Below are 16,005 nucleotides of genomic sequence, written 5' to 3' on the forward strand. Positions count from 1 at the left end.
GTAGAAAGTGTTTCGGTTTTTTTGACGTTGGTAGTGTACACTCACATAGCACGTAAAGCTGTCTGTTTGTGTCTATATCAATTGTTATTTTGATCGTGCCGGTGAAGGATCATGAAGTGAGTTAAAACTAAGTGTATAGCATATAAACCGTATCCAATAATAAATACATAAATGTGTCAACTTTCATGATTATCGGCCGACGCTGTCGAAGTCCCAATTTATGTTGGTATATTGGAACTTTAATATACACTATATGCACTGGTGGTAGGGCTTTGTGCAAGCTCGTCTGGGTAGGTACCACCCACTCATCAGATATTCTACCGCAAAACAGCAATACTTGATATTGTTGTGTTCCGGTTTGAAGGGTGAGTGAGCCAGTGTAATTACAGGCACAAGGGACATAAAATCTTAGTTCCCAAGGTTGGTGGCGCATTGGATATGTAAGCGATGGTTGACATTTCTTACAATGCCAATGTCTAAGAGCGTTGGTGACCACTTACCATCAGGTGGCCCATATGCTCGTCCGCCTTCCTTTTCTATAAAAAAAAAAAATATTATGTAGATTATGCGCATGTTCTGTATTACGAAATAGTACAAGTAAATAAACTAAATATAATATAAGGAAATTTGTAAATAAAGTTATAATAATATAACATGATATAAACATAACATCGTAAATACATAGTTGAAATATTGGTTAAAATTCAAAGGAATTTTTTTTTATTATTTGGATATATTTTGATTAATTAATATAGATATAATTTGACTCTCATTTTAAGAAGTTTCGGTCATTATTCCACCACGCTACTCCAATGGGGAGGCAGTTTGACATGACATGGCTTAAATTAAAACCAATGAACTGTCAGTTCTTTTTATTATTCCATAAATACTAATTTAGAAAGTGAAATAGTTTGTTTGCGCGCTAATCACAGGATCTACCAGTCCGTATCGAAAAAGATAGACGATAGATATTCTATTTATTGAGAAAGGATATACTCTATATTGTATTACGCTAGCATGGGTAGAACAGTTAAGGATACAACACAAAATAAAGGAATTAATTTGCTTAAATCGTTAACAGAAAACAATTCATGGAATCATAATCATTTGCTAGATTTTAATCAAAACATAGACAGGAAAAGCAACGCCCACACTATCTTAAATTAACATGTCAAAATTTTATTAATAGACAACATATAATTACGGGCATAGAGACGTTCGCGCAATTGTCGGTTACAGATAATAAATACACGATTTATATAGATAATAAATTGTGGAGGCGTGATTTGTTGCCACAGATTATAGCTTAGTTCCACAGGTAAGATCGAGGGCTACCGTGTCCTTTTGATATAGGTGTTGATTGAGTGGTTAATATAAAACCAAAGACCTGTTTGACGGTTTATCGGCTAGTTTAGAAGACTATGGATTCCTGAGTCAGTGAAAAGTTTTTGGATTTTTTCTGTTTGTTTTTTTTTTTGGAATGCACATAAAGACCTTGATCATTTTCCTGATCTCTCGCTAGTGGTGTCAGATTTACCGTCCCATTTGATTACAAAAGAGAAGGAACAGAGAATGCATTTGTGTTTGCACACACACACTTGTTGTCTGGGTTGCAGTGTACATTATCATCAACAATTTATAACCTATTTTAAGTAGTTACGATTAACCGTAAAACGAATCGATTTTCGAATTTTATATTAGGTAATTGAATTATTTTTGTATTTAGAAAAATATGTAATTTATACTTTATAGTATAGTTTTTACATAGTTGTATGGTTTCTTTCAACTAAAACAATTTGGATAACTGCTATAAAAGTAAAAGTTGAAATATGTATGTTGTATACCCAAAAACAATTGGATCAATTTGTACCAGTTTGTGATTCATATTTTTATAACTGTTATAAATTCGTGAAAAAACATTATAAACAGTGTTGCAACCTTAAAAAACTAATAAACGCGATGAGTAAAGTTTTTATAGTTTAATTTAACTTTACGAAAGTGTCAGTAAAAATTTTGACGACGAAAGCTTTAAAATTATTGAGTAAGCAATTTTCGTAAGTGAATAAAGTAAATGTTCTTAATTTAAAGCGTATACTTTGTCAATATGACAAGGTATTGATGACGTCACCTAGTAACCTAAGTCTCATTTAATATGTCGGTTAACCTTGACATGAATACATACCGAGGATCAATGCAATTGATTTAGCTTTATATCATAATCATTCAGCTCATCCAATGCTGGTCATAGGCCTTTCCAAAGGCGAGCCGAATCCTCCACTAAGATCCCGCTATCTTCTTTAGTTCACTAGTCCATCATGGTAGAAAGTTCACGCGTCGTTTAATAAATAAATTATATAATGTATCTTGTATTGGCCATTTCTATAACGTAATAATATTGTCTATACTTTTGTCTTATTATATTTATCGCCTTAGAGAAACACGCCCACCACGAAACGTATCATTATAGTGTTGATCTTTTTATTGTTGATTATTTTATATTATATATCATTTATAAAAGAATGTGATCAAAATGAAAATTATTCTACACTTTTTTCCAATATCAACAAATGTAATATTTTATTTAAATTGAAATCGAAAACGAACTGTACATCATTCCAACTAAGTAAGTAAGCAGTTTTAAATAGGGCTTTGTGCAAGCCTCTCTGTGTAGGCACCACCCACTCGTCAGATATACCGTCAAATAACAACACTTAGTATATATGTTGTGTTCAGGTTTCGAAGGTGAGTGAGCCAGCGTAACTACACGTATAAGTATAACATCTTAGTTCTCAAAGTTGGTGGCGCATTGGCTATGTATAGAATAGTTAATATGTCTTACAACACCAATATCTAGAGACATTAGTAACTATTTATCATCAGGAAACCTACTTGCCAGTCAGCCTACCAAATACAATAAAAAATACGAATAACTAAATGTTAGCTATATTAAATCGCAATATTTATCTGCCCGGCTCTGGATTGAACCCACGACCAGAATCAACTAGTCATTTAATATATAACCGATATAAACAATAAACGAGTAGATCTTTGAAATTTATTGAGAAAAAGAAAATGGTGCAAGCAAGCGAAGCGGATGCTGTATCGTACGGTGCATTCTTTGCTCAGTGCTTATTGCAGTAATGAACTAATACGAAAAGGTCCATTCTATTGAATTTGGTACAAACAGTGATATTTACAACGAATCTATTTTATATATCAAATAGAAACATTACAGGAACGTTGCTGACTTGAGATTTTGTGTATAACAGCATGAATTGATTTTTGATTTTTTATTCCATGGGGACGCTCCATTGCGGGTTGGTTTGTCTCAATTTATACATACATATAAACATACATATAATGTAATATGTGTTTATATTCAATATATATAGGTTTGCTCGTGATGTTTTACTTTACCGCCAATTAATTAAGCACATATAAATTCAATGGTGCTTGCTCAGCATTTTATTTACTTCTAAAACAAGTATGTGAAATGGATCTATAAATTATATTTACTTGAATGTATATAACCGTAAACATATTTTTGTTTGAAATTTCAACAGAGTTTTTTATGTTGCGTTAAAATATCCAATTAAAAAACTCTTCAAATTTGATACTTTGAAAACGTGTTAAAGTATATTTCTAATGCTTGACATATAAACATGTTCATTGGAAATTAAGCTCTAAAGCGACTGTTAATTTAATTTATTCCATTAATTTGAAAATGCACATTTGCTTAAGACAAGCATCCTCCAATTTGTCAACGTAGAGAAATTTTCGAACAGTGAATTTCTTGCCGGAGCAAAAGGGTTCATTTCGGATATTCGGAATACTAAAACACAGATTTTCTCCCTACCTAATTCAACTCTTGGCTGATATCGTGATTATTGAAAAATGAACTTTGTAAACTTAGTGTAGAGTTCAGTTTGGCATGGCAATCGATTCGCAAGGCTGCGGTATCGGCGTAAATTCAATATATGACCAAAATAGGTTTCCAACTCACGACTTCATTTTGATTTTACGAATATAAACACAGTTACGAAATAGTGTTCTTAGATTTCATTTACGGTTATTCAAATAAGGTTACCTTATATTTGTTTAAATATGTTTTTTTATGCAACAAGTAAGCGAGAAATTGGGCCACCTCATCAGGTGGCATTGATAACCACTCACCATCGTGAGTGATTATCACTGCCTATAGATATTGGCGCTGTAAGAAATGTTAACCACACTTACATTGCTAATGCGTTACCAACCTTGGGAACTAATAACTCCACTGTTTTCGTTGTGCCGTAGTTACACTGGCTCACTAACCCTTTAAACCGAAACACAAGAATATTAAGTATTTCTGATAAGCGGTAGAATATATTATTAAAAGTTCCTACTTAGACGGGCTTGCACCAGTGTAACTACAGGCACAAGGAACATAACATCTCAGTTCCTAAGGTTGGTGACGCGTTGGCGAGGTGAGGAAAGGTTATTATTTCTTACCTCACCAATGTCTATGGGCATTGGGCGGTTGTGATCATCAGGTGGCCTATTTGCTCGGCTGCTTGACTACAACATAAAAAAGAACAAAAACCATTACCACTTTTTGATACGGAGCTTCAATCACAAATTTTACAGGCAGCTTAAGTGAACATTAAGATGCTGTTAGAACCATGTCTAAGTCAAGAGTGATATTTGTAAAATCGAATTACCTAAAGCGAATCCGTGAAGCGTGTAAATAACTTAAACCTTTGTATTTTTCATTCGTTTCAAAACACCCCAACAAGATTTTTCCATATTTCGCATTATGAATTTTTTATTCTACACTTACTGAGACATGGGCGCTTTACGTGAATAGCAGACGAGCGTTTTTCCGGTCTTCTTGAACAGAGAGAATACTAAGAATGAATGGAGCACTTATGGCGATTCCGATATTCGCTGCTCCAGAAAAACAAGATGTTTTCTTTACCCATTGGCTTAACACACTGCCAACATTTATCCCACCGAATATAAATTATTATTATTATGTCTATACGTCTAGGTTGACTGCATTTAATATTACAGTATCTGGGCAACAGGCGGCAACTCAAATAACTATTACTTTTTTTTCAGGAAATTTTATCTAAACACGAAATTTGAACCACCACGTTGCAGCCATTTCATTGCTTTTACACTAACTACAAGTTGGGTAAGAAAGGGACAGCGCGACTTCAGTAGTATAATATATTCTTATTATCCGGAAAATAGTCAAGACAGTCGTCAGTCTGTACCTGTTCCTCATAGAATCTTTTATATTGACGTAACAACTGACAGATCAACCCTTTTTATTATACATATACATACTTACTTCGTAACATTTTTTGTTTTTCTCGAGGGTCTATATAATATACCAATCTATAAAATCGATTCAATTTGACAAATGACATACAAAATGCAAATAAAAACATTCAAAGTCCATATACAAATATGGTCTTCGGGCATCAGAAAAGTGACGTCATCAATATCTGTGATTGCTTTGATTTCGCTCCTAAAATTTCATATATATTTTCAATCGTGACTTGAAATTTTTAAAAAAAATACAATTTTTGTGATTGTAATAAAAATCAACAAAGGTACAAGGGTACAAGACTTAGTTCTTTAAATGGAATGTAACTAGTTTGAAATGGAATCATCTCAAATGTCTGAACGATCTGGCATCCTTTTGTATTTAATACTATTAGATCAGCAGCTGAGTTAATTGGGAGAAGTCACTTTCATGCGAGACTTTGACTGCCACTATTATATCACAAATATTGGTTTTCTGTTCATATAACTTTTGTGTTAATTACATTAGCTTTTTTTAAATTGCATTTTAGTTAACCGCCACTACCTTATATGTGAATATAATAAAAGAGTAAAAACTGTATGTCTGTTTATCGAATAAATTTATCAGAAAACGAGTGTGAGCGATATAAAAAGGTTTGCAGAACACGATTTTTTTAAATATATCGTTATAAAATTTATTTTGACGCGGTAGCTAGTAAATAAATAAAATAAGGCAAAGCCAAGGGTAACCATTGGTGCCTTTTTTACACTTAATAACGTTTGACCGTTGATTTGCCTGATCTTAAGTATCGACTCGGTCTAGGATGTAGCACGCTTGCCTAAAAGAAACCTGTTCACTCTGGATTTGATGACACCAACGTTGTACCTATCAGGAAATACGAACTCAGGCAAAGCATTCCACAGTTTCGCAGTGCGAATGATGAATGTGGATTCAAAGCGCTTCGTACGAAGGCGGAGAATTTCTACTGTGTACCTATGGCGGTTTGGTCGCGTTTGCCTGGCCGTTCGATAGAACTGAATTCTTTCCGTTGGTCATGGCACTTGAGTGTGTAACACATGGTGTACTTGTGCTTACTCAAGCACTTGTGCACTATATTATATCCCATGCACACACGCTAGGAGCAACCCACGAGCTGGGGATTGTTCTCGACTCTGCTAAAATCAGACGGCATTTTATATTTAATTAGCTTAAACGATATAAAAGGAGAAACGATCTTTCATTTGCGATTTATTTGTAGTAGTGTAAGTTTACTTATAAAAAACTTTATTTACTTGAAAATTATTATCTACCGTGTTTTGAACAATTTGTTTATTATTAAATATATTTTGTTGACAATTTATTCCGAACATCTGTGGCTTGCTGCGCGTTGTAAGTGAAAACAGTGCTGGCGAATTAAAAAATATTTTAGTCGATATCGAAAAGAAAAAAGAAACAAATAGATCATTATTGAGTATTTCTATCTAGAAATTTCCACGTTAGTCCTTAATCTGAACTGTATCTGGTCGTGTCATGTTCAGTAAAGATTACGAGAGTAATAAAATAGATAATAAATCTGTGTTAATGCATAATAGCTGAGATGGCCTAGTGGTTAGAACGCATGAATCTTAACCGATGATCGTGATTTCAAGCCCGGGCAAGCACCACTGAGTTTTCATGTGCTTCCTTTGTTTTTTTAATTCATCTCGTGCTTGACGGTGAAGGAAAACATAGTTTGAAAATCTGCATGTGTCTAATTTCTTTGAAATTAAGCCACATGTGTATTCTACCAACCCGCATTGGAGCAGCGTGGTGGAATAAGCGCCAAACCTTCTCCTCAAAAGAGAAGAGGAGGCCTTAGCCCAGCAATTTGACTTTAACAGGCTGTTAATGTACCGTCTGTAACGGATACATTTGCATTATAAGTTGTATCCTGCTCAGATGGCTGATATCTCTTGAGAGTGACGCCTTTAAGAAATAGACGAAGACATCAAATAGTATGAGTAATTAAGACAAAATTCACTTGCTAATTGCTTTTTTATTAGTATTTTGTACGAAAAGCACTACGTTCAACGTTTCAAGAATATTTTTATTATTAATAAATATATATTATCTTTCTATCGACTGTATCACGGCGAGTGCTCTGAGGAATTATTCTCTTTAATTCCTGCTTCCCCCTTCCTTCTTAAGTCCACGCGAGCTGGTTCTCGATGTCACCGCCTAACTGTGACATCAATTCCATCGCGAACAAAGAAATTTGGCAACTCCTTTCTTTGTCGCACTTCCAAAAAATGGAATTCCTTACCAGCTCACGTATTCCCCTCCTCTTACAACCCGGGTTCCTTCAAACGAGGCGTGAAGAGGCATCTTGCGGGCCGGCAAGGCGAAGGCGGCTAGTGCAGAACGTTTTTCCCGTCTGTACTGGCCGTCGTCGCGTTTGGACTCTACTACCACTTACCATCAGGTGGAGTAGAGTCATTTGCCCTCCCGGCGATATAAAAAAATATATATATATATATATATAATTCCTTCCATAAATTTTTGTATCAATAGCTTATTTAAGAATTTTTTGTTAAAAAATCTCTCGTCAAATGCTGTCTGTAATAAAGTTATTCTATTCTATTCTAAAAGTATTTAGGTAAGTAAATAAACATAGCTAGGAGCAGCTTAATTCGGCTGAAAGTACAGCTGTAAAGCTAGTTTCATATCAGGGGTTTATATATTACATTATAATATGATATTTTACAATGTCATAAACAGCGTATTAGCTCGAGGGAAATAAGATGAGAGGTTACAGCGTCATTTGAACTTGGCGTCGCTTAACGCGCTTAAAAGCTTTCACTATGTAATGTTAAAGGATTTTAGTCAATTTCTTTATGTGAATAATTGAAATATCGTTTCATGACACGAATGTTGGATTTTTAACGATGATTCCTAAAGTGTTAATATATTTTTTTTATAAAGATAACAAAATATTTATTTAAACGTGTGTTAAGTGCATGACTATCTAAATCATGGAGAATTATTTCGGTAATTAAATTCCAGATATCTTTTTTTTATTGAATAGGAAGGCGGACGAGCATATGGGCCACCTGATGGGAAGTGGTCACCAAACGCCCTTAGACATTGGCATTGTAAGAAATGTCAACCATACAGCCAATGTGCCACAAACCTTGGGAACTAAGATTTTATGTCCCTTGTGCCTGTAATTACACTGGCTCACTCACCCTTCAAACTGGAACACAACAATAACAAGTACTGCTGTTTTGCGGTAGAATATCTGATGAGTGGGTGGTACCTACCCAGACGAGCTTGCACAAAGCTCTACCACCAGATAATAAAATGTGTACCTATTATTTACATACTCATGTATATAGATTAATATTTATTTGACTGAAAATTTACATATAAGAGCTTAAGTGAATAGAGAACATAGACATATTTGTATAAACTCATTCATAGTTCATTCATCATCAGCCTATCCAAGTCCACGGTTGGACGTAGGCCATCCTCATATATAGCTGGCTATGTCCATTCTCACAACGTTAGACAATTATGTAATTTAGTTAAGTCTGCGCGTAACGTTTTTTCAACGCTGATAAAAATAAAATATTTAAAAACTAATTTATATAATGCGTTATATCGAAGTTTAATTGCTTTTTGTTAATATCGAGATTTATTTTTGTTGTATTTTTCACAAATATAATTATATTTATATATCTATATCTACGTATATAAGTATATCTAATATACTTTTTTTTGTTATTTCTTTATTTATTTACTTGCGTCTTTGTTCGACAACCGTTGAACCGTGGAGTACAATTAGCAACATGCAACAACGCATGAAGCGTTTCATTTAATTGACATATATTTATCGATATTAACAATGAACATCACTGACTTCATCGCCTGCGCCTGTGGTTTACGACGCTACGTGAGCTGACAGCCGACGATACTCATGCACACATGTCGAAGCCTTTGTAAAATTTCTAAAATAAAAAGAATATTTTTAAAGAATAACGTCAAAAAAATAGTTTTGCATATAAAATAATACAAACATTTTATTAAATAAATTTCACTGATTAAATTATGTAGCGTATTTTTATAGTAAATACTCTTTAATTAATACAATTTGTATTAAAATTAGAATATAAATATAAATTTAGACACAGAATATCAGTAGAGTAACGACAGAATCGAAAGTCACAGCAAAAAATAATCGCGAAACATCAGAATGTGATAAGCGACATTGATAAAATTTAAAGGATATACATCAATATAGCGTATCACCGTAGGTCGGTTTTTAATATTTCACTATTGAAATAAGTAGTGAGTTCTTACAAAACACTGCTCCATTTACGTTTGTATGAAAAGCGTCGGTGTAAGCTGATCAATTGTGTTTCCAATATATTATATAATATATTGAGCATAAGTACGCCATTAGAAAAACAGTTCCTATCCTGTTTAGGAGAAGTTATGGAATTTGTTCCACGATTCCAGTGGAAACCCTTGTTTATGTTTATAGTATAAAATAGGAAAGCTTTATTGGACGCAAGTTGAATTCAGCTTAAAACTAAAGTTTAGTACGATTATCTAAAGGAACCGATAAAGCACTCAATGGTTACTATCAACACGGCAACATTTAATGAGATTTCTACGTAAATAGAAGTCGAGGTGGGTGGGGTCGACCCGAGGGAATATACACCAGAGAACGGGCAGCAGCGTCTCTCTGAGTACTATGACTAACTTACTGCGATCGCCAACCCGTCTGCCAAGCGTGGCGATTATGGCATATCCCCTCATGATTCGCGCAACTAAACCACGGCCCCTTGGCCAACGTGGAAATCCTTGGGGGAGGCCTTTGTCCAGCAGTGGACGTCTTTCGGCTGATATTATGATGATGATGACTACGTAAATAAAAAAAATGATGTGAGATGGGATGTGAAATTAAATGCATTCATCACTGCTCGGTCCTTGCTAGGATTCAAATTCGCGAAACTCATATGAGTTAACGATAACCCTGTGGATGTTAACCATTGTATATATATACAATGGTTAACATCCATTGTATATATATACAATGGTTAACATCCACATCTTACCTTCTAAAATGAATAAGGTTAATAGATAAATCCTGGAACTGTATTCGTTGATTACCATACAGAAATTATAAATGCGATCGTTATTTATACAATTAATACTTTAAAATATTTTTTTTCATACTCATATTGATAATTAAAAAACATAATATATTTAAATTACTGGTCATAGCTTTTGCTATCAACGTGATATATACCTTTGGATAAGCCGCTCCACTTTGGATTAGCGGTTTATACAAATTATGCTGAGCATTTCGTCCGACACAATTTGCCTCAATGTTTTTCAACGAGTGCGCGAATTCATTTCGTATGTACACACAGAATGAGAACGTGAAAAATTTAGTAGTACTTACCGGGATTTAAGCCCATTTATATATAGCGTTTTAAAATAGTTAATATTTCCATCACTTGTAATAAAACGCTGCAAAAAGTAAAACATTAAATATGCGCATAACATTTATTTATTTCCTCAAAACAGTTACATTAATTTTGAAAGTCAATTTGTTAATATGTATTTATTCTTAATTTTTGTAGTTATTAATAAAACAGGAGTTATGTAAATTGAAAACTAAAATGGGAAAATAGTGAATTGTCACCAACACTCATTCACATAAGCGCTATATGATATATAATCCATTCCTTACACTGCACCAACCTTGAGAATTTAATAGTTATACCCTTTAAATGTCGTTAATAAGATTATTACTAATTTTAATAATGTATATAATAAAATAAAATGAAAACCCACAGAAATAAGCCCCTAAAAAGCAAAAACTCAAATATATCGATTGGCCTTTTAACTTTATTATATGTACATAGTAATATTTTAATGGAAGCGTAGGGGGTGGGGTCGCGGTTTTAAATCAATCATACCTGAAAAAGTTGGTACGTAAGACCCTTTTGTCAAGTAGTAAATGAGCTGATGATCTTGATATACATATCTTCATGAATAGCTAAAAACCTTTTGATCACATCAGGCTTCAAACAGAAAAACCGCATTAAAATCGGTCCATTCGGTTGGTAACTACGATGCCACAGACAGACACATAGATACACGCGTTAAAATTCTAACACCTGTATTTTTACGTCGGTATTTAATAACCGTGAGTGTTAGTAGCAACGCAACTAGTATAATTAAAACTTATTTCACATAGCAAGTATTTTATCAATCAATTATAAAGATCATCCTTCAGTAACAATCTCAGTCAGCTTGTATGTCCGAGAGCAGATTTTTCAGGACGAACCGTAGTGCCAATCTGAATCATTTTATTTCTAAAGCGAACACTGAATTCGTTCTAGACTACATTTTCCAGTAGGCTGGCTTCGAGAGACTTCTATAGATTTTATCCAGGCTGGCTTTTGAGTGCTGAATAGACTTTTTTTATAAAATAAGAAGATAGACGGGCATGGATGGTAAATGGTTACCATTGCTCAGACTTTGGTGCTGTAAGAAATATTACCCATTTCTTACATCGTCAATGCGCCCCAGCCTTGGGAACAAGATGTAATATCTCTTGTGGTTACACTTGCTCACTCACCCGTCAAATCGGAACACGACAATACAGTGTAGTGCTATTTGAATATGTAATGAGTAGGCTATCTACCGAGCCCAACTACCAAGTAAAAAATAATAATACGATTAATATACCGATAAGTACCAGTAGGAATACATGAGGGATAGGTGACATAGATATTTCTTTATTATTCTACCATCAAACAGTATGTTTTCCAAAAGAGACAGATAGAGTTCTAAAGCATAAGGGATTTTTAATCTGAAATCTGTGCTGTGATCAGCAATGTGATGATTTAATGATGTATGAAATGTCTTATATTCCTCTCTATGTCAATGTCTATTGCCGAGACTTTGTCTGTCTTCCATAAATGAATTTGTATTAAATCTCCTGTTCAAACGTTTGATAATAAACTTATTACAAAACGCATTATAAGGCTGGTAGTCTTGAAGCTGTGAATCAGAACGTTATCTAAGATTGAGAGATTAATATTTTAAATAACACTTCATTCTTTCGGGCCACAAAGGCAGCGTTTAAATCGAGTTTTAATATAAGGGGTCGGCGATCCCATTATGGAGTGGCTGGCTAAGCACCATTGAGACCAGTCTAAGAAGCTAGAACCTCACTAAAATAATAAAAAAATTGTGCTGCTGCCTGGAAATAAAAATATGCACACATAAATACCAAACTATACACCGATAGGAAGATACAGCAAAGGCGGGCAACACGTCTTTGGAAGACAACATGATACGAATATAAAAATATATATCTCAATTGTACTTTAAATGTATTTATTAAAAATTTATTTTTTAAGTTAATAATTTATATACAATTTTTTTATAACTGTTTACAGCATCTTATTTAAATAGTAAAGTAAAGTAACAGCCTGTAAATGTCCCACTGCTGGGCTAAGGCCTCCTCTCCCTATTTGAGGAGAAGGTTTTGGAGCTTATTCCACCACGCTGCTCTAATGCGGGTTGGTAGAATACACATGTGGCAGAATTTCGATGAAATTAGACACATGCAGGTTTCCTCACGATGTTTTCCTTCACCGAAAAGCACGAGATGAATTATAAACAGAAATTAAGCACATGAAAATTCAGAGGTGCTTGCCCGGGTTCGAACCCACGTTCATCGGTTAAGATTCACGCGTTCGTACCACTGGGCCATCTCGACTTATATATCTTATTTAAATACCCTAATGGTATTGGTCTTTTATTATACTTATATTATAGTTCAAAAAATGTTTTTGTATAACCTTTGTTAATATAATTTACAAAAGAAATAAATTAACTTACATTCACTTAAAATAGATTACAATTATTCTAAATTAAATTGTAAAAAAAATACAAATAAAAAAATATCTAACATAATCGTTAGCTTTTTTCGTGGCCATAAAACATGGATCTAAAATTTGATCGATGCCCACAGTGATCTAACACGGCCGGCGCACGCGCAGATACCATCACGTCATATCGAATTAGAAATGCAATTGTCGAGTCAAATTAGATGACTGACAGCTAGACAGTCGCCAGTATCGTTCACTCTGGGGTAACGCTTTTTCTAACCGTCGAAAATGTTGTTCCTTTTTTGAATATAATTAATTTTTAAATGAGTCTTGTGTTTTTTTAAAAACTAGAATGTAAGAATTGATATATGTCGTCTTATCAAAAATTCTTTTCGTTTGAATTTGGAATCTTTGTAAACAAAATAATAGTATAAATTTGAATATAAATAAAACAGAGAGACGGGAGTTGAAGTCATAATTAATTTTAAGCACTTCAGGTACAGGATTTCTAGGACGATTTTAAGTTATTTGTATTTAGATTTTTTCATAAAAAAAACTAATACATAGCCTAATGTTCGTGGGGCCCCCACCCCACAAACGCTAGCCAATACACCAACGATGTCATATAGCACAGCAATAAACAGCAATTTTATGGAATCTATACTCACGGGTACCCACACCAAATCATACCGAGCCAGTATTTATTGACTCGTTTTATATAATACAAGGAAATAAATTATAGCTATAACATAAATACCAGCAATGTATCGAGTAAATGAAAATACTATTTATTAAGGGAAATGATTAGATGAATTCTTTTCACGAACAGGTCGTAATGTTGCAACTGTTTTGTAATGGAAGCGTATATATATAACTAATAAATACCTATGCTATCGTCTTTGTTAGTATAATAGATTCAAATAGACCAGTCGAAAGTAGTTGAGTTTTTCTGACAACAAATTCCTGGCAGCAGTCTACATTTGAAAATCCATCAATGTCCGTTGTGCTTCACAAAGTATGTAAAGTCGTCCCATCGAAATATGCGTGGCACTTGGATACTATAATATCACATATTTAGGTACATAAAGTGTATATAATCGAATGAACACTTTACTCTTCGAGAGTAGAGTTATTTTAAATAAAGTAACAGCCTGCAAAGGTCCCACTGCTTGGCTAATGTTTCCGCTCGTTTTGAGTAGAAAGTTAGGAGTTCATTCCACAACGCTGCTGAAGTATATACATATGCTAGACTTTTATCAGATGTTTTCCTTCACTACCAAGATGAATTATAAGCAACAAATTTCAACCCTGGTTTTAACTCGCAATAATCGGTTAAGATTACGTGTTTATATCACAAGCTATATTGGCTTACAGAACCAACTCGAGAGCAGAATTTATCACAAATTTATCAATTAATTAAAATTTAATGTTAAAAATATATTCATAAATAACAAGGCATAAGCCGAGATGGCCCACTGGTAAGAACGCGTGAATCTTTACCGATGATCGTGGGTTCAAACCCGGGCAAGCACCACTGATTTTCATGTGCTTAATTTGTGATTATAATTCATCTCGTGCTTTGTGTCGTGAAGAAACCTGCATGTGTTTAATTTCACTGAAATTCTGCCACATGTGTATTCCACCAACACGCATTGGAGCAGAATGATGGAATAAGCTCCAAACCTTCTCCTCAAAAAGGGAGAGAGAGGCACATTCACAGGCTGTTACGGTAATAAGGAATACTCTAACACGTGTGCCCTATATAATATTATCTGCGCGGTTGGATAGTTTTCGTTGGAAATAGCAGCCGTGAAATACGATAACTTTCTAAAAGATAATAATAATACAGTAATATCAAGTATATTATATATAATAAACGTTATAATATAGTTTCTATTTGGTTTGCGTTTTTCGCGTCAAAATTCACAATTTTCACATAAATTTAAAAGACCATTCAACTAAAATCGACATTTTTAAAATGACGTCAGCGCGAAGACCGCTCGTATGCCACGGATTTGAAATTGGAAGCCATAAAGGCGCGAACCGACCGGAAGTCGGACGAGGCTTCATCGGATCCGTATCACAGACGCTGCGGATTCATTTCCGCTACACTTGCATTTTGAATTTAGAATCCTATTTGTATGATATGGGTCACATGAGATTTTTACGAATGATAAACTTTATTTAAACAAATTTTCATATGATTATGTTATTATTTCCTTATGGATTTATTTGGTGATCGAACACTCTACATTAATACTTGGTACCACTTGGTGGTATAACTTGGGCAAGCCCATCTGTGAAGGTACCGGGCATCACATATTCTACTGCCAAACAGCAATACTTAGTATTTTTGTATTCCAGTTGAAAGGTGAGTGAGCCTATGTAACTACAGGTACAAGGGACATAACATCTTAGTTCTCAAGGTTTCCAATATCAATGTCCGCTGACGATCACTTACAATCAGGTGGCCCATTTGCCCGTGCACCTTGCTATAATATATATAAAAAAATGCGTAATACATAACTTGTAACTAAAACCAGTATACACGTATACGATTACTTTTTTTATAGAATAGTAAGGCAGACGAATATTTGGGCCACTTGATGGTAAGTGGTCACCAACGCCGATAGACATTGGCATTGTAAGGAATGTTAACCATCGCTTATATCACCAATGCGTCACCAACCTTGGGAACTAAGATGTTATATCCCTTGTGCCTGTAATTACACTGGCTCACTCACCTTTCAACTCACCTGCTTCCCCCTTCCTTCTTAAGTCCACGCGAGCTGGTTCTCGATGTCACCGCCTAGCTGT

This window comes from Nymphalis io, chromosome 19, assembly GCF_905147045.1.
Source record: "Nymphalis io chromosome 19, ilAglIoxx1.1, whole genome shotgun sequence".
Taxonomy (NCBI): Eukaryota; Metazoa; Arthropoda; class Insecta; order Lepidoptera; family Nymphalidae; genus Nymphalis; species Nymphalis io.